General features: G+C 31.8%; 1 non-coding gene and 1 pseudogene across 2 annotated transcripts; both read left to right on the top strand.

Moving 5' to 3' along the window:
• Positions 1-5,039: 5,039 nt before the first annotated feature.
• On the top strand, positions 5,040-24,573 carry LOC145137536 (nudix hydrolase 3-like; annotated as a pseudogene). The gene is made up of 21 exons (XR_013721106.1): positions 5,040-5,143; positions 5,608-5,787; positions 13,106-13,183; positions 13,362-13,458; positions 13,602-13,735; positions 13,856-13,937; positions 14,022-14,099; positions 14,217-14,323; positions 14,533-14,704; positions 15,686-15,891; positions 15,961-16,042; positions 16,150-16,215; positions 16,327-16,404; positions 16,585-16,680; positions 16,836-16,942; positions 17,112-17,280; positions 17,401-17,484; positions 17,554-17,648; positions 17,801-17,891; positions 19,107-19,274; positions 24,122-24,573. The product of XR_013721106.1 is annotated as a nudix hydrolase 3-like (transcript).
• Positions 9,855-9,961, top strand: LOC145141680 (small nucleolar RNA R71). Its single transcript, XR_013722875.1, has one exon. It is a non-coding gene; the product is annotated as a small nucleolar RNA R71 (small nucleolar RNA).
• Positions 24,574-25,797: the final 1,224 nt, after the last annotated feature.

The following is a 25,797-nucleotide window of genomic DNA, read 5'->3' as shown; positions in this document are numbered from 1 at the left end:
CCGCTGAAGGTTGGGCAGCGAGCTGCTAGCGATAGACGAGCAAGATGACTACTAAGAGTTGGGTCATGATGCTGATCTTTCAATCTTATGTCACCTCGGGAATGTACTATCATGTATAATATAAGCTCTTCATGTATTTTAACTCTGCCTCTTTGGAATGAATATCACTTCTGCATAGTGTCGTGCTAACCCCTCTACTCCCCCTTTTTAGAAAGTGTGAGGATTAAGAACAAATTGATGTATGATATTGGCTTGCTGCTTGCGCGTTCGAGCCTTATTCGTTTGTACATGTTTGCAAGTCCCATGCTCATGTCTTACAAACCGAGCTTTGCTCCGTCGGCAAGCTCTGAGTGTCGCGATCTGAAAAGACAACACAATCAGATTTGATAATTAGTATACTTTCTTGAAATAATAAACTGATTAAAATTGCGATAATCTTGAAATGCTTCGTGAGTAGCAGTAGCAATAATGCACTACTCTTCACCCTCCCCTTTTCTCCTCCAGTTCATCAGCTCACCAGAATCTTCTTTTGGCATCGGCATTGTGTCATCAACGAAACCCATCTTGTTTGTGGCAAACAATGCATTCGTCATCTCGTTTTGCCAGTCACTGTAATTTCTGTCATGGAGTAAATTTTCTTCAACGAAATTTTGGCCTGGATGATCAGCAAGAGTGAGGAAGAATGGAGACGTGATATCAATGGACGTCTTTGATGAAGACGCATCAGCAGGGCTCTCATGGCTTAGGGTTTCCAGACCTACTTTGATACCATGTGAAATTGACTAAGAATTATGGAAGTGTCGTATTATTCTTAGGCTCTAGAAACCAATTACAATAGTTTATAAAATAAGCTAAAGATAACGACAAATTTGAAAAAGAGATAAACATATATCTAAACAATAAGAATTTGAAGATAACGACTCCAACATGAAGTTTCGTTCGTTAGCTTAAAAAAATAAAAAAGAAATCTTACTTTATTTTTATGTACATGTTAGTATAAATTCGAGTTTCTCTACTTGTTAACGTAAATTTTACTCATTTTCCGTGCTTATTTTTATGTACGTTTCCTACATATGAATTTGATTACATATAATACGTTTTCATTTGGCAATATAAATTAGAGTTAGTCAGTGGTACCGACTGCTTCCACCAACATTTGCGACCCTTCAACTTTGTGAAATGACACTTTTCAGCCCTCTACTTTGTAAAATGTTGATTTCAGTCACTCGACTTAGATTTTCTAAAATTACCACCCCTCACCTTTATCAAATGTCACTTAGACCCCCCCCCCCCCCCCCCCCCCCCCGCGACTTTCTAAACTTTTGTGTTTATCCCATCCACCGACTGTTTTTTCATGTGGTACCGACCTTGTATATTTATCTACCAACAAATGCAACAATACCTAACTTTTATCAATACAATCATCAAAATTCAATTTACAAAATGTTTTGACACCGCCACAACACACGACATGCAAAATACTAGTTTAATAAAATACATAACCTTCGAGTATCTTCACGGGTTGTTGGGGATCCCTTGGCAATCCAAATTACCACCTTAGCAACCAAAATATATCAAAATAGATATCAAATACTTGCTCTGATAAACAGATATAAAATTCAACAGTATAATGGATAAAAAATTAGGATGCAAAAATACGATAACAATATCTAATAATAGGAGCAACATATACCAAAATACAACCAATATAAATGTCAACCAAATACTCTTACGAGACACAAACATTTGACATGATTTCATAGTCGGGGGATTAAGAACTCATATATTATTTAGTGCTTTTAATTTATTATTATTATTATTATTATTTTTATTTTTGTCAACAAATACTCTTACGAGACAAACATTTGACATGATTTCATAGTCGGGATTAAGAACTCACACATTATTAATTTATTGTTTTTAATTTTTTTTATTTATTTATTTTTAAACGGCAAATCTATATTTTTAAACTACTCATAAATCTCCACCTATGTCCATCACGGAACTAGAACTCTCGGCCGCAAGAAGAGAGGACAACACCATATACCGCTGGGCTAAAAGCCCTTTGGTGTTTTTAAACATTTATTTAACAAATAAACATTTATTTAACAAAAAGGTTTTTGCTATACAGATTGTTATCATTTTCAAATGTATTTTTTTAATCAAATAATTTATTCTTCATTTTAAACATTTATTTAACAAAAAGGTTTTTGCCATACAGATCGTTATCATTTTCAAAAGTATTTTTTAATTAAATAATTTATTCTTCATTTAAGATAAATGTATCATCAAGCTATTTCATATTATTTATTATTTATAAAAATGCCATATTTCAAAAATATATAAGTTGATAAAAATTCCATTTGTGCAATTATATATATATATATATATATATATATATATATATATATATATATATATATATATATATATAAAATACTGTGTGATAATAATGTTTTATAATATTAAAGGTTATGTTTTGCAAATTTGCTGAAAAGTTAGCTGGTAACTAAAAAATTAATTGATAAAAAAATAATGTTTGATAAAAACTAATTGATAAATTAGTTGAAAGATATAAAATCACATAAAAAATGCATTTTGAAAAATATGTTTTTTATAATTAATTAAAGGTATATTTGAAAAAAATTTAAAAAGCTTCTGAAAAACTACTCAATGTATATTTTTTAAAAAAAACTAGCTTATTTGCTATTTTTTAATTTGTCAAACATGACAATTTAAAAAAACAAAAAAATTAAGTTAGTTGTTGTGCGTCAAACACAACCTACATTCAAATTATCCAGCTCATTTTACTCAAACGGTCACACTCAATAAAGATATTCACATTGTCTATCTAACAATTTTTATAAAGATATTGACATTGTGTATTTAATCATATAATTTGCTATTAATAAACTTAATATTAATAGTATTATAAAGATATTTTGATATTAATAAGTCTAATCTTAAAATTATTATTGACATTTAGTTTTGACAAAACTACATAAATGGTCCATATACCAAAGATCACAAATTCAGTCTTTACTAATTTTTTTACGAATATGGTTCATATGGTTTCCAAAACTTGCATGAATGTTACTTTCTACTAACATCGTTAGTTTTCGTCCTTTAGTGCGAGGGTAATTTAGTATTTTCATGTAGACTAAGGTTAGACCATGTATGTTTTGATAGGATTGTTGTAGCATCTGTTGCATGCCATTGAGTTGTGGTTTAGCTGATTTTGAGAGTCAGGTAAGTCTTCTCACTATACTATGTAGGATGTTATTATCTTAGTGATACTTGCATTGAAGACAAGGTGGTGGCCCCTGAAATGTGTATGAAAGACTAGGTGGTGGCTCATGGCAATTGTATGCAAGACTAGGGTCAGGCCCCAACATTTATATATATGTTGTTAGTTGTCTTTGTGATGCTTGCAAGGAAGACCATGAGGTGGCTCTTAACACTTATACATAAAACTAGGATTTGGCTCCTAATGTGACAAGGAAAGACCATGATTGGCTTATGGCTGATAGTGACAGTAAGACTATGGATGACTCATATCATTCCATATCTTATGTATGCATGGTATGTGGTATTTTGGGGAACTCACTAAGTTTTATGCTTACGGTTTTGTGGTTTAAACATTTTCAGGTACTTCCAATTTCAAAGGGAAGGGTCCGACTTGACTACACCACATCCCCTGATGACTTTTTCCGCATTGATTACTTTTGATATACTCTGATGTTTGAAAATACATTTTAAATTGTTTTGTTTGGAACAATTGATTATATGATTTGATGGTTTAAAACAAAAAATTTTATTGGAATTTTTTTAGGACGTTACAAATTTAAACCGCAACGTGTGTAAAAAAAATAAGTAAGTATTTAAAAATAATAATACCGAATGAAAGTTCTAAATTTACGTTGAATACGTCGAAATGTTACCAACTTGAATTTATAACAACACATGCATAACATAAACACGTAAAAAATTAGTCTTTTTATTTAATAAACAAAATTTATTATATGTGACGCGATTCATACGTAGGAAACATATATAAAATTAAGCATACAAAAACGTAAAAAAAAATTATATAGAAACATAGATAAACTTGAATATAATACGTTTTTATAAAACGAAAGATATTATATGCGATCCGACTCATGCGTAGGAAATGTACATAAAATTAAGCACGAAAACATAAAAAAAATTACGTCAAAATGTAGACAAACTCGAATTTAAACTGACGCGTGCATAAAAAATAAATACTACGTTTTTTAAAAAAAATAAGGAAGTTTTAAATTTACGTCGAAACGTTGACCACCTTTAATTTATACCGACAAATATATAAAAACAAACACATAAAAATATATTTTTTAGGTCAACGAACGAAATTTATTTTGGAAAATCAAACTATATATATTTCGGACGATAAACACAAAGGTTTAGAAGTTGAAGGGGTGAAAATAACATTTTACAAAGTTAGAAGTGAAAGGTCTAAATTGTGGAAAAGCCATAGACTCATTAACATAAAATATTAACAAAATTACATAAATGGTCCATATGGTTTACTTATTGTCACAAACTCAGTCCCTATTACATGAAATGACCAAGTCACTCTCACAATGACAAACAAAAATTAACAGTGCTAGCAAAAATGACCATTCACACAAGTTTTGGAAACCACAAAGATCAGAGATCATGTTCGTCAAAAGAAATTAGCAAGGACTAAGTTTGTGACTTTTGGTAAAAAACAGGGACCATTTATGTTGTTTTGTCTTGTGTTTTAAACAATTTAATTTTCAAAAATAGTTATTTCATTCATATATTCTAAGAAGATAAAGTTAATATATTAAAACGTTAAAGTCAAAAATAATACTAATAAAAAAACGAAATTAAAAATGGAAAGTTCATTACATATTGGAGAGGTTCAAATAAAAATTTGATGACTGATATTAGGGGTATAGTTGGAAATTGAGGGTGCATTACATTGCCTATAAATTCAGGTTAATCGTATTGAAATTAAGCACACAATAAACAAAGCAAAGCAAAGTAAAACAATGGGCGATCGCGATGAGCTACATGAAGAAGGACGCTTTAACATCTGCACTAAAGCCGGTCTGAAAACTGGTATTTCAAAACCCAGGTCAGATTTGTTGCTAAATTAATAATCTTTTGATCAGTTTTTCGTTTTTGAAAGTAACCCCATGCATGTCAAAATAGCTAGCATGACGTGATCACAGTTTTCTATCGTGAGCTAAACATTTTGGTTCGGGTTTCGTTACTCGTTAATAAGAAACTGAGAAAAGGGAATGATTCTCAACTTTAATAGTTGTATGCTGGGGTTTGGATTACAGACTATAAGAACGTTAGACATGTTCTTCATGACAGACAACGACGATGAATCTGTAAAATACTCCATATATATCAAGTTTAAATTTTATAACTCATACGTTTGACATTATTTTTTTCAACACTGTCCGGCACAGTTATATTTCTTATTTACTTAACTTTTTTTGGGTAGGTTTCCAGTTCTTAAACACTTTATAATATAAACTGTTTGATATGAAGTTTCATGGGATATTTATTCAATGATCAAACATTGTACAGAAGCGTCATCCACAAACATGGGGATTATCACCGAGGTGTTCATGTATGGATTTTTGCTGAAAGTACACAACAACTACTTCTACAAAAACGTGTGGATCACCAGCATTCATCGTCTGGATTATGGGATATCTCTAGTGCAGGTCATGTATCTGCGGGAGATACGCCCCTTATCACTGCGAGGTAGATTACCAAATGCTACTGCAACCTTTTTTTACGTGTGCTATTATAAGTATCCATTATATGTGACATTGTGACTGACACCCTATTTCTAGTTCGTGACTATTACATATAATAATCGTTATAATTTACATAAACTACATAATTCTTAAATTTAATACAACGGAAGTCTTAAAACTAAAACTAATTAATTGATCACATTAAAATACATCAATGATTTCTTTTATAACTCATCCTTAGAGGTATTTTATATTTCTTATCCCACGATACGAGTCCATACATATACTATTAACCAAAGCTTTGCGAGATCATGATTTTCTTTAAACATATTATAATAAACTGTAAAACATGTAATACATATAGACAAAAAAAAAAAAAAAAAAAAAAAAAAAAAAAAAAAAAAACATTCATAGTCATGATATGAAAGTAATGTATATACATCACGGTGTACAGTAGTTATAGTGAACAATCACTCTTAATCGACATTAACTGAATTCGGCGTCCAAAACATAACATGACTTGGTGTTCCAAGCATGTATCTTGCATAATCAGATTTCGGTATCCACACGTGTAACAATGAAATAGTTTCACACACTAACATGCACAAAATTCGGATCCGTACCCGAAACAACTTGTAAAGCATCATATATCTCAGTTATTCAAAGTTCATGAAACTCACATGGGTGTCCAGAACCATTATATGTCAAAGTTATCCTACATTATTATTATTAACTCCTAGAGTCCTAGTAAATATAGAAACTTAATATACAAATAAATGTAAACCTAAACACTCATCGGTTTATCGTCCTAGATTAAGTTCGTAAATAATCCAAAAGTCTGTAATTCGTCATAATGGTAAATCGTAAAACCATCGTATTTTACTAAATATTTTTCTCAAATAGCCTCAATACTTTGATGCGTGTGACGGTGTTTGTTGCAATACATATTTTCAATGATCAATGCTAAATAAAATTATAAGGTGTTATTTTTCTGCTTTGAATTTAATATGTGTACTGTTGGAGCAATTATAATGTGAATAATAACATAAATGTATTTATATATTCATTTTTATGTTATTATTCTACTATAAAATTTATATATGTAGTAATTTACTAGTTTTAATGTGAATATTAATATGTGCTTATTCATATATTTATTGAGGAATAATGACATAAAAATGTATATATATTCTCACATTCTCATTTTATTTACAGTTTTTATTTGAACCATCTTCTTTCTTTCTCTCTCTCTCTCTCTCTCTCTCTCTCTCTATATATATATATATATATATATATATATATATATATATGAAGAGAGAGAGAGAGAGAGATAAGTTATTTTAAAAACTTAAAAGTTTGTGAGAACTCGAGAACCTAATTTATTTATCATTTATCAGAAAAAAAAACTATCATTAGTTTTCAAATGGTACGTCTAAGTAATATCTAGGCTAAAAAAAATATTTGATGATTTTTTTGGAATGTGTATATATATCAAATTGTGTTAGTATTTATTCAACTGTTATCAAATTTATACACTGTGTGAGTACATCAATTATCAAAAATATTATCAAATCTTCTGCAGAGATAAGATGCTAAATTATTACACGAAAACAAACAACTTTTACAAAGATGAAAGAAGATGCTCCATTATCGCAAAAGAAGATTTTCCATTATCAAAAAATGACAAAATATGATGCCAATTTGTCAAAAGCTTTAAATATATATATATATATATATATATATATATATATATATATATATATATATATATATATATATATATATATATATATATATATATATATATATATATATATATGCATAAATATTTATGCTTTTTTCAACAATTTTCAAAACCAACACAACAATATATGAGACTCTAACACTAACGTTTAAGAGAATCGTAATTTGAACACATAAAAACATAGAAGTCGTAAATCTGCATGCATGCATATTTAGATGTGCATATATATACATTTCCAAAAAAAATATATGTCATGCCATCATGTTGTAATTTACTTTTAAAAAACTATAAGTATATAAACAAACATAAATGAACCTAAACAAATGTACATCAAAGTAGTACTTAAATAACCTAACATAAACGATCGGATATAAACGAACGTAAATGAATACTCCAAGTGATCTGGTAGTGCCTTCAGCTCAGTTTTTGTGTTCTGCATGCTGAACAGTGAGGGGACTCGTCGAGTCCTGGGCAGAATTCACGATATCTCGGGATTCTTCAAATGGACTCGGCGAGTAGGTCGTGTCTACTCGGCGAGTCGGCTGTTCAGTGGTCTTTATTAATTCATTATAATCAGCTTCTTCCAGCAGTTTCTCTATTTCCAGTAGGTCTTTTTCAGCATCAAGTTCTTCATCAAAGGCGATGGTGGACTTGTTTGGTTCTTCATTGTTCCATTCCTCCATTAATTCATCCAACATATCAATTGAAAATGTCGTGTCATCACTGTTCCTTGCATGCTTCATGGCTTGATCAACCCCGAAAGTGACTGATTCATCTCCCACCCGTATAGTAAGTTTTGAATCTCGCATGTCCACTATAGCGCTTGCGGTGTTAAGGAAAGGTCTTCCAAGGATGATCGGGACTTGAGGATCCGCTTCCATGTCCAAAATTATAAAATCCGCTGGGAACACGAATTTATCCACCTTTACCAAAAGATCTTCACAAATTCCTCGTGGGAATGTAACCGTTTTGTTTGCTAAGTGGATTGCCATGCGAATGGGTCTAGGCTCGGGGAGATCTAACTTCTTGAAAAATGAATAAGGCATGAGGTTTACACTTGCCCCCGAATCAGCTAGTGCATATATGGTGGCCAAGTTTCCAAATTGACAAGGTAAGGTTAAACTTCCCGGTCCCCCTTCTTCTTCGGTAGCTTGTTCAACATGGCAGTTGAGCAATTCTCATTAAGAACTACTTCACTCACTTCTTCCATCTTCCTTCTATTAGTTAGAAGCTCTTTGAGAAACTTGACGTATTTTGGCATTTGGGCAACCGCTTCTATGAATGGTATGTTGATTTGAAGAGCCTTTATGTGTTCTAGAAACTTCTGGAAGTCTTCTTCATTCTTTTCTTTCTTAGCTCTGGCTGGATATGGCAATGGAGGCTGAAATGGCTTTGCAGGAATCTGACTTTTCTGATTAGGCAGTGGACTCGACGAGTCCATATTCTGGACTCGGCGAGTAGGGTCTGTGTCCAGTAGATTTTGACTTTGGCTCGGTTTTTCTGTATCCTCCTTTTGTGACTGCTTGGGCTCTTCATTCTGAATAGGCGATAGGGGGGTAATTATCTTCCCACTTCTAGTTGTCACAATATTTATATGTGCGCCTCGTGGGTTGTTTTCGGTTTTATTAGGGAGTTCTCCCGGTGATCTTTGATTGATTTGTTGAGCAAGTTGCCCCAGCTGTATCTCAATGTTGTGGATAGATGCTTGCTAATTCCTAAGCATTGTTCTTGTCTCTTGTATTGCAGCATCATGGTCATTGTGTCTCTTTTCTGAAGCAGCTACAAACTTGGTAAGCATCTCCTCCAAACTTGGTTTTCTTTCTTGCACCGGCTCCTCCTTTTGGTAAAAACCTCTTCCTTTTTGTTTATATTTCTCCTCCTTAGCCTTCTTGTACTCATCATAAGGAAGCCATTCTTTCTTGGGTTTTCGCCAATCTTCATCATATCGGTCACCACTTGAGTAGCATACTTTCACCTTCTTATTCTCGTTCTCGTCCAAGTCACAATCTCTAGTAAGATGAGGTCCATGGCAATTCTCACAACCCACCCGAATAGCATGTATCGTTTGATCCATTTTATCCATCCTCCTATCCATGGTTTTCAACAAAGCCATAACTGCTGACAAATCTTCCAAAGCTGCATAAGTTGATCCCCTTGTCACATCATTCCTTGGGTTGTGGTATTCTCTAGAATGCTTAGAGAATTCTTCAATTAGTTGCTTTATCACCGGGGGTGCCTTCTTTGTTAGTGGACCTTGCGAGTCAAGTAATTGCCTTGTTGTAACATTTACTCCATCATAAAAAATGGAGACTTCTTGTTGACTATTAAGGTCATGATGTGGGCAATTCCTTAGCAAACTCTTGTACCTCTCCCAAGCTTCATAAAGTGACTCTCCAGCTTGTTGTTCAAAGTTGGCTATGGCTTTCTTTAACTTAGATATATTGGAGGGTGGGCAAAATTGATCAATAAACTCTTCTTTCATCTTGGCCCATGTAGTGATGGATCCGGGGGGAGTGACTTGAGCCAATCCTTTGCAGCACCCTTCAATGTAACCGGAAGCATGCGAAGTAGCTGAGTTTCGCGAGGCACGTTTGGAACATTAAAATAGTCAGCTACATCATTGACTTCATCCAAGTGTTTGTAAGCATCTTCGTGGTCTTTTCCGTGGAAGGGGATCTCTTTGAGTAGAGCAAGGATGTGACCCTTAAGCTCAAAAGTGGCAGTTGCGGGAATTGCGGGTTGCATAAGTCCCGGCCCGATATCATCGCGTATCCTCTTCTTCCATTCCCCCATGGGGACTTCATCGATGTTAGCCATAGGGATAGCTAATTCGTCGTCGGAATCGGAAACGTGCCCGAATGTAGGGTCTTCTTCTTCTTCGGTTTCGTACTCGGTATCCTCTCTGATTGGGTCTTCGCTTGCTAAAGAGGCGTTGGATGCTCCTGATTTGCTGCTCTTCTTCTTCCCAAAAACCGTCTTCAAGCCAGACAAAGGCGACTTCTTAGGTGTATTCGAGCTTTCAACGTCTTTGCCTTTGTTTTTCCTCAACGCGGATTCCGGGTCTTCAAAAGGGGGAACCAGTGGAGTGTTGGATCCTCTGGTCATGAAAATCCTGCAACAAAACAAGAAAAACGCGTAAAAAGAACAAAAAATGAAACTGAACAAAAATAAAAATTAAATTGTCAAACAGCAGGGTACTCGCCGAGTAGGGTCGAGTGCACTCGGCGAGTAGACTGTCTAAAACTCAAAAATAAATAAAATTAAATAAAAACGATTAAAAACTAATAAAAACTAAAACTTAACCTACTTACTGAATTACTGAAAAAATAACTTTCTGTAAGATAAACTTACACAAAGGATCGATAAAACTAGGAATTATATTTAATTTTTGAACCGTTCCCCGGCAACGGCGCCAAAAACTTGATGTGTGTAAAATGCACTGGTTTTATTCCTACTTTAAAAATATAGATTTAGCACACAAAGGCAGTGAACCTGTCTTTTAGTGGTATAGTTGGATAAGTACGGTGTCGAACTCAGGGAACGGAGATTAAACTAATAACTAATTTTAACTAAACAAATAATAAAAGTAAAGGGTTTTTCTCTAGTTTTACAAGACTAGAAACTTAAACACACCACCTAATAAGTAATTAACTAATCAACTAAAACAAGTAAAAAATTCACCAAATTTAATAAAGGGTTTCTGTTTAGGTCCAACCAATTCACTCCTATGGTTAATTTTATGATAAAGTGATAAATTAATTGTTATTGGTTACCAACTATAGTGGTTAAATTCGCATTCACTATTATTAACCCTTAGAAAATTAATCAATTCAAGCAGTGGCCAATTGTTTAAACTAATTAACTCCCTAGTTCAATTATTTGGATTAAATAAGATTTGTAATTGGTTAATCAAATTAGTAATTCAACTAACCTCTTGTTTGTTGGTTTCTCAAACAAGCTCACACATTAATTTACCCATTCTCTAGTTAATCCTAGTTTTATATTCACTAATCCTAGGCATATAATGAAGTGTTCACATAAATCATATGAGGTTAACAATTAAGAGATGTTCATGCAGCCTAATTGTCTTCCAATTAACAGATAATAGTTATGGTTAATGCATAAGGTTCTTTAACAAACTTAATTTAATAAAATCACCAATAACCAATCAATAAAAGTATAAATCAAACCATAGGAGTAACTTGGTTTTTCCTAAACAGAAACTATGAAAATTCAGCTCATGATTACAGTAAGAACAAGCTCAAAAACGAATTTAGTTAATCTAAACATGATTCACTTCTAAGATTAAGTGGAAAATTTAACCTAATTCGCCTTGAGTCTTCAAAAGATCAAAGATTAGGGTTCTTCAGGTCTCCAAGGGTTTCTTCAATCGCAGGTTATCCTCCCAAAAAGCCAGCAAAAGTCCCCCAATTCGGAATAAGATCCTTTATTTATACTTATCTCAAAACAGGGGCAACTCGGCGAGTAGCTCTCCAACTCGCCGAGTACCTTTGTTAAATCCGTGTGCGGTAAGGATTCTGGACATTACTTCGCGAACATTCTTCGGAACTCGCCGAGTAGCTTCGTGGACTCGCCGAGTATCTCCAGGTTTTCTCTTCTATCTTCATTCTCCAGCTTCTAATTGCTTCTCCTTCTTCCTTTTTGCTTCCAAGCATGTCTTCTGGACTGAAAATATAATTTAGACCTTATTAAGTACCTTTTGTCCATATTATGCAAATAATTAGCTAAAAATTAATAAAAATCTATACTAAACATATGGCTAATTATGCACATATCAACCATCTATGAACTAACTTGAATGGAAATCTTTATGATGCGTTTTACATGTAATAATGCGAGAAAATCCTTATACTCTTAAGGATGCGTACATGCAACCTATTTTGATCCATGCCATAACACTATTGAAGCAATATACTATTGAACAACAAAATCTAAACCCCCGTGTAAATCGAAATTCTCAAAAGAATTACATGCCTCTGATTTGTTATTGCAAACAAATCTTTGATTCTAATAAGATTAATCCACAAGTCTCTTTGAAAACAAGCTCCAATTATGTGTGAGCATCTATTGGGTCACACCCACAACACAAGAACCCTAGAAAGATTCGAAGAGAGAGGAGAGAGGATGAATTTTCGGATCTACCATGGAGGGATATATTAGCCGAAAATTCCAAGGCATAAGGGCCTATTTATAGTTGATTAGGAGACATCTAGAAACTATAATTTGAACATAAAATAATATTATCTCAAATAAGGCAGTTATCTAGTTCCTTGATTATCTAAATGGGGGATTCGAGAAATCTTTTCAGGCTTCATAAAAACGTCCATAGGAGGAAGATTATGGAACCTCTTCTCTGCTCAACTATGCAATTTATTGGTTATGAGGGCAACCCAAAAAGGACTTTACTTTTATTTATCAACGTTATACCAATTTAGTTAGGACCTTAGACATCTTAAGCCAACACTTTATGCATAAAGGTCTATGCTATATACGTCAAAAGTTTATTTTACACTTGGAAATTATGGTTATATGACTTGAAATGGGCGTATGATTGTAGGAGAGGGCTTCTAGAAGAGCTTGGTGTAAACCTCCCGGATGATGCCTTTGAATTGCTATTTGATTTTATGGAAGAACGGTACACCTTCTATGTAATTAGCATGTTGTTTTTATGTATACGTAGGTCACCAAAAGTGAAAATAGAAACCTTTTGCAATGCATGGAATCTTGGATAATAATAAATTTTCATAATGAACATTTTTTAAGATTAGTACTTGTTATTGAAGTGATATTATTGTCTTTGAATTCGGTTGTAGTGTTACATACCGTGGGAGGTTCATGGATAAAGAATTTAATGATGTTTATCTTGTGACAACATTAGCCCCAATTCCAATGGAAGCTTTTACTCTTCAGGTAATGTTTTCTCCAAGTATACCAAAGTAGAAAATGGTAGCATCCATCAAAAAATGGGACATGCCCTAGAGTTCTAAACTTGTAAATCTCAGGTGCTCATTTTACAACAGTTCATTAAATATATAATTTCTTTTTTCTTATAGGGATCTAAAGTCTTAGCTGTTAAATATATCTCAGTTGAAGAGTACAAGCACCTACTTGTTAAAGGACACCCTGCATATGTACCCTACAATTTGGATGGACAATATGGTCAACTTTTTGACATAATTACCAAAAGGTACATATTTATGCATGCGTAGAAGCACTCTTATATGCATACATAAATAATCTTGAAATCATAATTCACATATCATGTATCATAATATTGAGTTGAAGCATTAACTGGATATCCTGATAGGTACCAAGACAATGTGGTAGAAAAGATTTTGACTCTGCAAAAGAAGCTAAACCGTTATGCTCCTGTCTCACTTGATGTAGAGGTTGTTTTTCTTTTTCTTTTTTTTATTTATTTCGTTGTTAATTACAACTTGAATTAGGAATTTGATTAAATTATTGCATGGCAGTTGACCGAGGAGGACAAGGAAGTTATGGTTTTACTCATTCAAGCCGGAAGAATAATAGATGATATATTCTATAACCAGGTCTATTTTATGAACTTCTGCATATTTATTGATACATATTGATTTATAAACACGTAACCACTTTATTTCACATGCTAGTTTGGATAATAACAAATTAGTAGATTCCCTTTTGATCAGGTTTGGTACAGCAATGCGTCCTTAAGGGAATGGTTAAACCAGCAGAGTCAATTATCTGAGTTTGACATGTTAAAATGGAAGTATTATTTGATAAATAAGAGTCCATGGTAAGATTCTGGTCATATAAGTATTGTAATTTGTCTCTACTACTAGATCTTTTTATATAGTAAATCCACGACTTTGTAAAAACTGTCATTTAATTGAAAAAAAAAACTATTTCTTATATATGTGAACTCGAGTATATCTAATGTATTATATGAATGTGATTTCAGAAAATGTAAAGTGCTATCAAAGTTGAGTTGATTTTATTTGACAGGTCTACTCTGGATGAAAATGAAGCTTTTGTAACGACTGCAGACTCGGCTATGAAATTGTTTCCGGAAGCAACAAGGAAGGTGGTTGGCTGGAAAGGTGTTGAATACAAAGTTGCATTTCCCATGTTGAAACCACCTGGTGCCAACTTTTACCCTCCAGACATGGATAAAATGGTAATTTCTTTCTATGTTACCATTGTACTTTAAGAGAATTTTTTATTAAGGCATTATACGTTGAAAAATATTTCTAATTATTGCATTGTACTTTCAAACTCTTTCTTATCAGGGGTATTTAATTTTGAAAAATCTATCCGAATGAAAATTATTTTCTGTTATGATGAAATTTTTATACTTGGTTAATTTTTAAAGTACAATACTATAACAGGTGCAAATGAAAGTAGGATGATATAATAAACAAATAAATGAAAGTACATTAAGAAATTTTGTGTACATTCTACTTTAGCTTTCTATTTTTTGTTTTTTTTCTTATTAATACATTTTACTTTCAAATTATTTTTTATTAGGATATTACACTGTGAAAATATACCAAAATTTTAGCAAATTATGGCAGTGAAAATTGCTTTGTATTTTGATGTCATTACTATAACTGGGTAGCTTTTTCAAAGTAAAATATTGTAATAGGAAGGAGTGAGAGTATAATGCTATATAATAGACTAATAAATGAAAGTACATTGCTTTTTCTTGCATTTTGTCTATTGTAACATTCTACTTTCAATTTATTTGTTATTATGGCATTAAAATCTATCCTATTCATAGTAATCAACATTACTTTGTATGTAATTGACATTGCTATAACTATGTAGAATCTTCAAAGTATAATGTTGTAGAAGGAAGAAAAGAAAGCAGGATGCTATAAGCCTATAATAAAAAAAAGTAAATGAAAGTATATTGATATATCTCGTGGTTTGTATATTTTAGCACCCTGACTTCATTTCTTTCTATTTTAGCATTGTACTTAATTTTTTTTCTTATAAAGGTATCATACTTTTAAAATATTTCTTATTTAGACATTACACTTTGAATAATTACCCATCAAATGAACATTTCTTTGTATTTAGATGATATTGGTATAATAATAAAAAATTAAAGTACATTGTTATTACTTGCATTTAACACTTTCTTAATCTTGGTAAGGAATTTGAATTGTGGATGAAAGGGCTCTCGGATAATGAAAAGAAAGATGCAACAGGCTTTTTCAGTGTTATTCGAAGGCATAGTGACACTCATTCCAATCCCACAAGTGATCTCCATATCATCCCAATCTCTCAAGAATATTCTACATTTTTGGAAAAGGCTGCTGAATTATTGAATAAAGCAGGGGATTTAACCACTTCACCTAGGTATACATTTTATTAAATCTTATAATATCTATTAATTCATACGTATTAAGTTAATTCACATTTTTCCAGTTTGAAGAGATTTTTACATAGCAAGGCTAAAGCTTTCCTCTCAAATGACTATTATGACTCTGATATAGCTTGGATGGAACTGGTCAGTGCACAATTTACTTCATTATACATCAAAATTTTGTAATTTGTGTTGCTTTTCTTCTTTTAAATATGGTTGTAATTGTTTTTTGTTTTTCTCATCTTCTTAAGGATTCTAAGTTGGACGTTACTATTGGACCATATGAGACTTATGAAGACGTACTATTTGGATACAAGGTATTGTTTTTATTCTTTTTTGAATTGTTCACAATGATTTCATTGTAAAAGTTAAAGAAAAAAATAAAATAAAAATTCATGACTGAGATTTTTCTGAGTTTTTTTCTTTAGGCAGCGTTTGAGGCATTTATTGGAATTCGGGATGATAAAGCAACTGCTCAACTTCAACTCTTTGGGGATCATTTATAGGTACAATGTTGGATTTACTAATGATCAATATTACTTTGTTTTTAAAAAAAATATATTTAAAAGTCCCAAAGGCAGGGGTGATATGGGCCAACTCAAGGGTTGCTGAAAGGATAATCGTTAGTTATTTTTCAACTTTGTTAGTGGTACTTTTATTCATTAAATCAATTAATGTGTGTGTAGGACTTGAAGAAAAATCTTCCAATGGATGACATGTACAAATCAGAAGATGTGACATTTGCACCTATTCGCATCATCCAACTTGTTTATAATTCAGGGGTAAGTTAATTAATGGCACAAATGATGTGAATGCCCTCATCATAACTATAGAGCCCTAGAAAGCATGTATAGTTCCACTTATACATATATGTGTTTTGTGAAAGTATTTTGTTAAATTATGACATTTTGATAATCTCTTATATATGTTAATGCAGGACGTGAAGGGCCCACAAATTCAAGCCTTTAATCTTCCGAATGACGAGCGTATTGTAAAAGATCGTGGTACATCAATGGTCATGTTGAAGAATGTTTCTGAAGCAAAGTAAAGTGAACAATCCATGATTATATATATATATATATATATATATATATATATATATATATATATATATATATGATATCTCGAATATACGTTTTTATGATTAATTGTAGAAGTATTGAAAGATAAGTTGAAAAAATGATCTGATACCCAAACTTTTTTTTATAAGCAGGTTCAATCTAATTCTTCAGCCTATAACTGACTTGATTATTATAGAGGAACAACGGGAGCTGGTTAACTTTGACTCTTTTTTCACTCACACGATTTGTCATGAATGTTGTCATGGTATTGGACCACATACAATAACACTTCCTAGTGGTGAAAAGTCTACCGTGAGATTGGTTAGTTTCTCTGATTTTCTATATTTACGTAGTGTTTGGTTAATGATGGAATCGGGAATGGATTGGTTCATTCCATTAAACTGTTTAAGAAATTCATAAACAGTTTATACGATGAAACAGGAGCTACAAGAACTTCATACGACTCTTGAAGAAGCTAAAGCAGACATTGTCGGCCTGTGGGCCCTTAATTTCCTTATTTCAAAGGTTAGTTGGTATGGGTATAGTTGTCATATCCTCTTCATGTTTTGACTTTTTTCCAATGGGGTTGACCAGGACTTGCTTCCAAAGAGCCTTGTAAAATCAATCTATGTATCTTTCCTTGCTAGTTGCTTTCGAACAGCACGTTTCGGGTTAGAGGAAGTTCATAGGTAACTCAACTAATCACTAGTTTTATAAACTTTTCATATATATATAAATATAAATATATATATATATATATATATATATATATATATATATATGTGTGTGTGTCATGTTGTATTTATATTTAGAGTAATGGATTATTATACATGTATATCAGTAAAGGACAAGCACTACAGTTTAACTGGCTACTTGAGAAAGGAGCTTATGTTTTGCATCCTGATGAGACATTCTCTGTTGACTTTGAAAATGTATGCTTCCTTAAACTTTGTTTTTTTTTAAGGAAAATCTATTGAAAAATCTTGATCTTATAATCGATTTAATCCTTATCTTTTTATTTTACTCAATTAAGTCACAAAAAACGACAACTGCATTCATTTTGACCCTTTTACCCATTAAACCGGTCACCGCATAATATTAAGACTTTTTCACAAATAAATCCAAAAGTATAAGGATTTTTTTGAAAAAAATCTATATACTTTTAACATTATCTTAGTATATATTTTTTTGTCTAACAAATTGTATTATCTTACATTAATCTTATGGTATTTTTCTTTGTCTAACATATAATATCTATTATGAAAATAGTTTTTTCTTCTAAAAAAAAGTGTTTGTATAATATTTTTGTCTAACGTATTGTATTATTTTACATTAAACTTATAGTATTTTCTTTGTCAGAAAGATAATATCTATTATGAAATTTTTTTCTCTTAAAAAAATAAACTTATTGTATTATTTTACATTAAACTTAAAGTATTTTCTTTGACAGAGAATATCTATTAAGAAAATAGTTTTTTTCTTCTAAAAAATAGCCAATTCTATAAGATTAATGTAAAATAACGATATATAGAAATATTATAAATACGGTTACTTTTAAAAAGAAAAAAATATATTTCATAATAGATATTACCATAAGATTAATATAAGATACAAAATTGTTAGACAAAAATATTATAAAAATGGTTACTTTCAAAAGACTTTTTTTTTCATAACAAATATTCTCTATTAGTCAAACAAAATATCATAAGATCAATGTAAAATAATAAAATTTGTTAGACAAAATATTATAAAAATGATTATTTTTAGAAGAAAAAAGTTATTTTCATAATGTATATAATCTATCAGACAAAGAAAATATAATAAGATTAATATAAGACAATACAATACAAAAAAATATACTAATATAATGAGATAATATTAAAAAAATTAAAAATAATATATTATGAAAAAAAACCTTATAGTCATGGATTAATTTGCGAAAAGTTCATTATATTCTATTGATGACTAATTACCGGGTAAAACGGTCAAAATAAATACAATTGTCAGTTTTTGGGACCAAATTGTCTAAAAAAAGATAAGGACTAAATCGGTTATAAGCCAGTATATATGAGCTTTTCAATAGATTTCCTTTTTGTAATCATAATATGAATTTACATTTTAATATTTTGTTTCATGTGTTGCCATAGATTGAAGGTGCGGTTGAGAGCTTAAGTAGGGAAATACTTACAATACAGGCCAAAGGGGACAAAGATTCTGCACAAAAGCTCCTGGAAAAATATGGTCAAATGACAAAGCCTCTGCTTTAGAAGTCAAATGACAAAGCCTCTGCTTTAGAAAAACTGACAAATGTTGAGGTAAAAGTGACTTTCATATATATATATATATATATATATATATATATATATATATATATATATATATATATATATATATATATATATATATATATATATATATATACTAGCCGTTTACCCGCGCCTAGCGACTGGTGCAAATAGTTTTTCATTAATTAGTTTATTGTTTACAAATATACACGAACACATGAAAGATTTTACATTATTAATCGTGCAATATGTTTTTATACACTACATTTGATTTATAAACATCACTACCTTTGAATTTTTCATCAGGTTTCACTAATAATTAGCTAATACTCAAAGTGTTGTCGAAGTACCCGAAAAAATCTATCCATTTATAACATTGTACTTTTTTTCATTTTTAGGTGAACAAACCCATTAATATATATCAAATATTTTTTATGCAAGCTTTTTACAAAAATTATATATTTTATCATAACAAAGTATTTTAAGTTTTTTAATTATTTAACTTGTTAATCTGATGCATAAATTTAGATATTATCTGAAATGATTATTTAAATAACAATAAAGTTATTGGAATTATAACAATAATTAAAATCAAATTGGTATGTTTTAAATTATTCCGGTTAAACAATCAATTGTAAAACTCAACAACAATTTAGTAATGACATTAGTTTTTGTGTCACACCACTAAAAATAGCCATATATATATATATATATATATATATATATATATATATATATATATATATATATATTAAAAAATCACATAAATATAACAACACAAATAACTAAATTTTAGTAAAAATCAAATTTCTGACAAAATGTTTAAGCCTCTGTTACAAATCATTAATAAAAAGATGTGGCAAGCAACCATTACATCTTTAGGGTTCATTAGCACATGTAGCAACATATATTTTGTCGAATCTCTAGGCAATTATAGCAACTTTGTTTAAAAACACCATTATTTTAGAATTGAAGGCTATTTAAACTCAAATTTGAAAAAGGTCTTACCAAATCCTTCTGAAGTAAAGGACCATGACCTGTAAACCCACAAACCAACACTATTTATTACATACATATGTAAATAACATGCAATTAGATATAGCGTATATAGAAATAGAAATAGATCTCACTTATTTATACCTTTTTCCTTTGAATCAAAACAAAAACTTATGAATTTCCTACCAAAATTAGTATAAAACAAACATTCAAAACATTTTTAGAGGTCAGTAGATGTAAAATCAAAGGTACAAAAAACTTGACTTGTTGAGATATTTCATATCAAGATTTGAGTCAACTAAAAATATTGGTCCCTATATTTGTCTTTCTATCTAAGATCCAAGCTTGATCCCCCATTGTATTTTCGTGTGTGTGTGAGTTACTACACAAAAAGCAAGGGTGAGTAAAGGTGGTTAAAGATAATGGCTGATGGTGGAGAAAATAAGGGAAGCGGGTAGTTGAAGACCCTAGGTGGTGTTTTACAATGACAGTTCAAGGTTAGACGCAAGAGAGAGGGTGATGGTTGTAGAAACTTGATTTAGACATTTGTATTTTACTATTTTTAAAAACCATATACCAAATTATAAGTGAGATACTATACGTAGGTAGTTTTTTCGAAAAGATAGAAGAATAAAGAGTAGTCATTGTGCCTATAAAGTCATGTATGTAACAGGTTACTATGACTGAGACTCAGTCAAAGAATCATTAAACTACATAAAAGATAGTAGAAATCTATAATTGTGAGTTGACTTTGTTAGGATAATAAATGGCCTTACTTTTAAACAATTATGAGTCCTCTACTTGTAAGTCGACTTGACTTTGTTATGGAAAGGCAAAGTTTTAAAGCTATTGTTTCTTTTCTTATGCTTTTCTTGTCTGAAAAAACAGAGAGAACCCACTTATGTAATGGATGAAAAGAAGAAAATAAATTGTAGTGTGGATCAAGAGGATGTAGCAGAGCACCTGAGGGTGAGATTGTCATTTTGTTGATATAGTTTTTGTACACATCTTCACAAAGCTATTTGGGGTTTATGGACTCATGGCTCTTGTTTTGTCAAGTTTCCAAAACTTGGACCATTTTACCCCCGGTTTATTGCTTCTGGTGTGGTGTTGGTGGTTTTTGATGGAGATCACATAGCTGTTTGGGGGTTATAGAATCATGGTTAATGTTTTGGCAAGTTTCAAACACTTGGACCATTTCACCCTTACTTGGTTGCTCCTGGTGTGATGCTCGTGAAACATTAAACTGAAACAGGGGCAAATATTACACACAAATCAGCTACACGTTTGCAAATTCCAAATAGTTTCAAGAGCACTAATGTTTGTGAAACACTAAACTGAAGGACCTATTGAAAACATGGTGCTAATGTCGGTTTGGCTTTATCAAATCCATATAAAGATAATAATGTCTCTGTTATTCTCTCTCTCTCTCTCTCTCTCTCTCTCTATATATATATATATATATATATATATATATATATATATATATATATATATATATATAAACTCGCAAAAGAGAAACCACAATCTTTCTCACCATATACCTGTTCATGCTTTAAGAGTTGTGCATTAGATTTTCACCAGATCTGAAATAAACCAAAACCAACACTTATAAAGTGAACAGAAAAAACTAAATAATAGAACAAACACAAGAAAAAATCATAAAAATTAAACAAAACATGTAACAAACCAAACAAAACATTCATATCTTCAAGATGGTAAAGACTTGAAAGGTTGTAATATATAAGATTTTATGAGTACCGGACTAATTTTATGAGTACCGGACTGGAACATTGAGAATAACTTTACCTTGGATTAGACAGAGAGAAGTTCAAGAAAGAAGGAGCTTACCTGACGTTTTTTGAGACTTCAATTGTGGCATATGAACCAAGGTCCTTTGTAAATGATAATCATTGATCATCCAAATCAGCAACAATGAGAGAGGAACTAAAAATCAAACGTGTACAGAATTAGGGCTTGTTAGTGAGAAAATACCACAGATATAGTTACATTGTCTTTTGTATGAGGTTGGTTCTAATATGTTCTCCATCCATTCATGATCAAATTAAAAAACAAATTTACAAATAATATAGTCATAATTTAATAAATATACCTTCATTTTCATGTAAGAAATCCCATTTGATGTTAAAACAAACATTGAGTAACTTCTCAATGAGTAATTTCATTACAAGCTATGTTTTCAGTGTGTGTATAACATATATACAGAGAAACAAATTTCAAAAAGTTATTCAGTAACATGATATACTTATTTATTCCATGGGGTTATGAACATCGGTGGTGAGCTGTAGAACATCATAGGCAAAAACACAGAATGTATCAACACAAATAAAAAATCAGATGTATTAGCCAATAGATTAATGAAGCTTGACAAACATTAGCAAAAACAATACATGGTAAGAGTTTCCTATGGCAGATGAAGGACAGTACCACCATATCTTTTTGGTTGTGACGACCATGTCGGTGGTGGAGACAATAACGGTTTAGCGGCGGTGGAGACGACACTACGCGTTAGTGGTCGCCATTTAAGAATGAGAGAAGTAGACATTGGAATGGAGATAGTGGAAGAAGGGATCAATTCAGAAATTACCCTGAAAGCACCAAATCAATCATCAATTTTAAAGAGTAAACAAATTTGGGGCTGAAACTTTTTTAATGTTTTCGTTATGAAGAGGCTCCATTCTTTTTTTCACTGAAGCAAAAAAGAAATAACATAAGAAACAAATTAGAAACATTGAGGGATGCGATGGCTTTGATGGTGTGATCGTACCTGGACTCGACGGATCTGCCTTCATAACTTTTAGGTGGTAGTGGTGGATGATAGAGAGACCAAGAAAGGTGGAGAATATAAGGTTTTAAGGTTATTTGTGTTGACAGATCTAGTGAAGTGGGTGGACAATAGAGAAGATGGTGAAGCCGGCAGGCGACGATGCTTACGATCGAGGAAGTGGGCAAGTGGGACAGGAGATGAGAGATTAAAGTGAAGGTGTTGTTGGTTTGACTGGATTTTAAAGAGATGGGATGGTGGACCATCGTGAGATGAAGTGAGACAGTGGTGAAGGTGGTCATGGAGGAGGGTGAACGGAGTTCCAGAATTCGTTCATAAGGGAGATAGTTTAGAGTGTGTCAGTGGTGGAGAAGAGATATGATATGCTATATAGACTTCAACTGTAGACCGATTCTATTTGCTTAAAATAGGGAATACTAAGTCTAATTTTGACCGATTTACTTCCTTAATTTTCTATAATACAGTTTAGTGCATAAATTTATTGTATAAATTGCATAAAGTATTGTACCTCTTAAAATTCAGCATTTTGGGCTAAATGCTTATTAAGATATATATATATATATATATATATATATATATATATATATATATATATATAGATATATATATATATGGGAAACATCAGCAAAAAATGTATAAATTTTGGAAACCCTAAAAACCTAGAAATCAATAAAATACATAGAAAACAATACTTTGAGGTATCTATTTTTTTTATTTTGATATTACAAACCTAAATATCGCATCTTTTAATACCAATTTGTTGGAAAAAAAATTGAATTTTTTTTAATAATTTTTTTCAGTGATTTTGAATAAAAAGTTGTGATTTTTAGGTTTGTAAAGTCAAAAAAAACTTAGATATAGCAAAGTATATATATATATATATATATATATATATATATATATATATATATATATATATATATATTTCTAGGGTTTCTTGGGGTTTTTTAGGTTATGCACTTTCTATTGATACTATCATTATATATATATATATATATATATATATATATATATATATAATTAAGTTAATAGCTTGAATTCCTTTTTTATGTGTACCCATTTGATGAATTTACAGGTTCCTATTGATATAGCACCAAATTTTCCGGTGGTTACCAACTTACTGCACAACAAATGAACATTTATAATAGTCTTTCTTGAACTTGGACTTAATAATGGCTTTGTTCCCGAATGTACTTTCACAATGGCTCTCATTGCTTTAATAAGGGTACAAGTTGTGTATTGTTATCGTGTATTGTAAACTATATAATAAATGGGCTTTGTTCCTGGAAGTACCTTCACAATGGTTCACATTGTTTTAATAAGGGTACAAATTGTGTAACATTGTTGTGTATTGTAAACTATATAATAAAATGGCCTTGTTCCTATAAAAATATTCACAATGGCTCTCCATGTTTTCATAAGGGTACAAATTGTGTAATATTGTTGTGTATTGTAAACTATATCATAGAATGGATTGCTTCCTAGAAGTAAATTGACAATAGTTCTCATTGTTTTAATAAGGGTACAAATTGTGTAGTATTATTGTGTATTGTAAACTATATAAAATGGCTTTCTTCCTGGATGCACATTCACAATGGCTATCATTGGTTTGATATGGATACAAATTATGTAGTATTGTTGTGTATTTTAAAGTATATCATATGTAACACCCCAACTTTATACAACAAGAATTAACATTATTTGACATGGTTTGCAATGATGTCTTTGTCCAAAGGAAATATGGTCTTATATATCGCAATTTACAAACCAATCATAATTCGACTCGGGTGATCCAAAATTCAAAAGCCATAATGAAACACTACAATACTAATGAAATAAACAGATCACACATTTATTAATCACTTCACTCCTTGCTAATATCGGGAACATCTAAGTTTTTCTTGGTGCTTGATAGCAGGCTTTGCGGAAACCAAGGTGGGGTTTCAGTCATGACTCGAGTTCAACTTGAGTGTTGGGATCGAGTGCGTGGTCGACCATGGATGTGTTCGAATTAATGGGTGAGCGGTAAGGATTTGGTTGGCAGTTAGTGTAGAAGTATTGTAAGATTGTGGGGTGGCCCGCAGCATTTACTGGTTGGCAGTTGGTGTGGGAGTGTTGTAAGACTGTGGGGTGGCCCGTAGCATTCATCGGTCCCTGTGTAATGGTAGGGGTGTGGTAAATCCATGATTGGTCATGGATCTCTTTAGTTGGTTTAGACTAGGGAGGGTCAGTTCGAAAGACTGTAAGGGGGCCACAGGATGGTTGGAATCAGGAAAGGATAGGTTGTTGGAGATCTGATGCGGTATGAGACTACAGTTGGTCCGGTAGCATTCTTTTAGCATTGGAATTGGTGACCGAGTGGTTTGGACAGTTATGGCCATTTGAGGATTCTTTCGAAAGTTGCGTGAGAGCGAGTGTGTGAGTCTTTTGACACAACATTCGGGCAGGAATCCGGTGTTTCAGATAGTTGGCAGACTAGTTGGGACCAAGGAGGTCTCAGCTGCTTTTGGAGAGCAGCTAGGAGGCAGTGTGATGTTTCGAGCAGTAGAAATGGTTTGAGGTTCGTGGGTGTGGAAAAGCTTGTTGTTCGGGAATTATTAAGTAACATGCAGTTGGATTAAAGAATCTCAGAGTAAGTGATTTGACCCTATTACGCAGCTCTTGTATGAGTCTAACCGTTACAGGGTTGAATCTTCTACCCGAAGGATTATTCGAGCCTTCTGTCAAGCATAGGTGTTTTGTATCTAGTTT

This window comes from Lactuca virosa, chromosome 9 (genome assembly GCF_052849685.1).
Source record: "Lactuca virosa cultivar CGN04683 chromosome 9, Lactuca_virosa_CGN04683_v6, whole genome shotgun sequence".
Classification (NCBI taxonomy): domain Eukaryota; kingdom Viridiplantae; phylum Streptophyta; class Magnoliopsida; order Asterales; family Asteraceae; genus Lactuca; species Lactuca virosa.
This window is presented reverse-complemented; position numbering and strand designations above follow the sequence as displayed.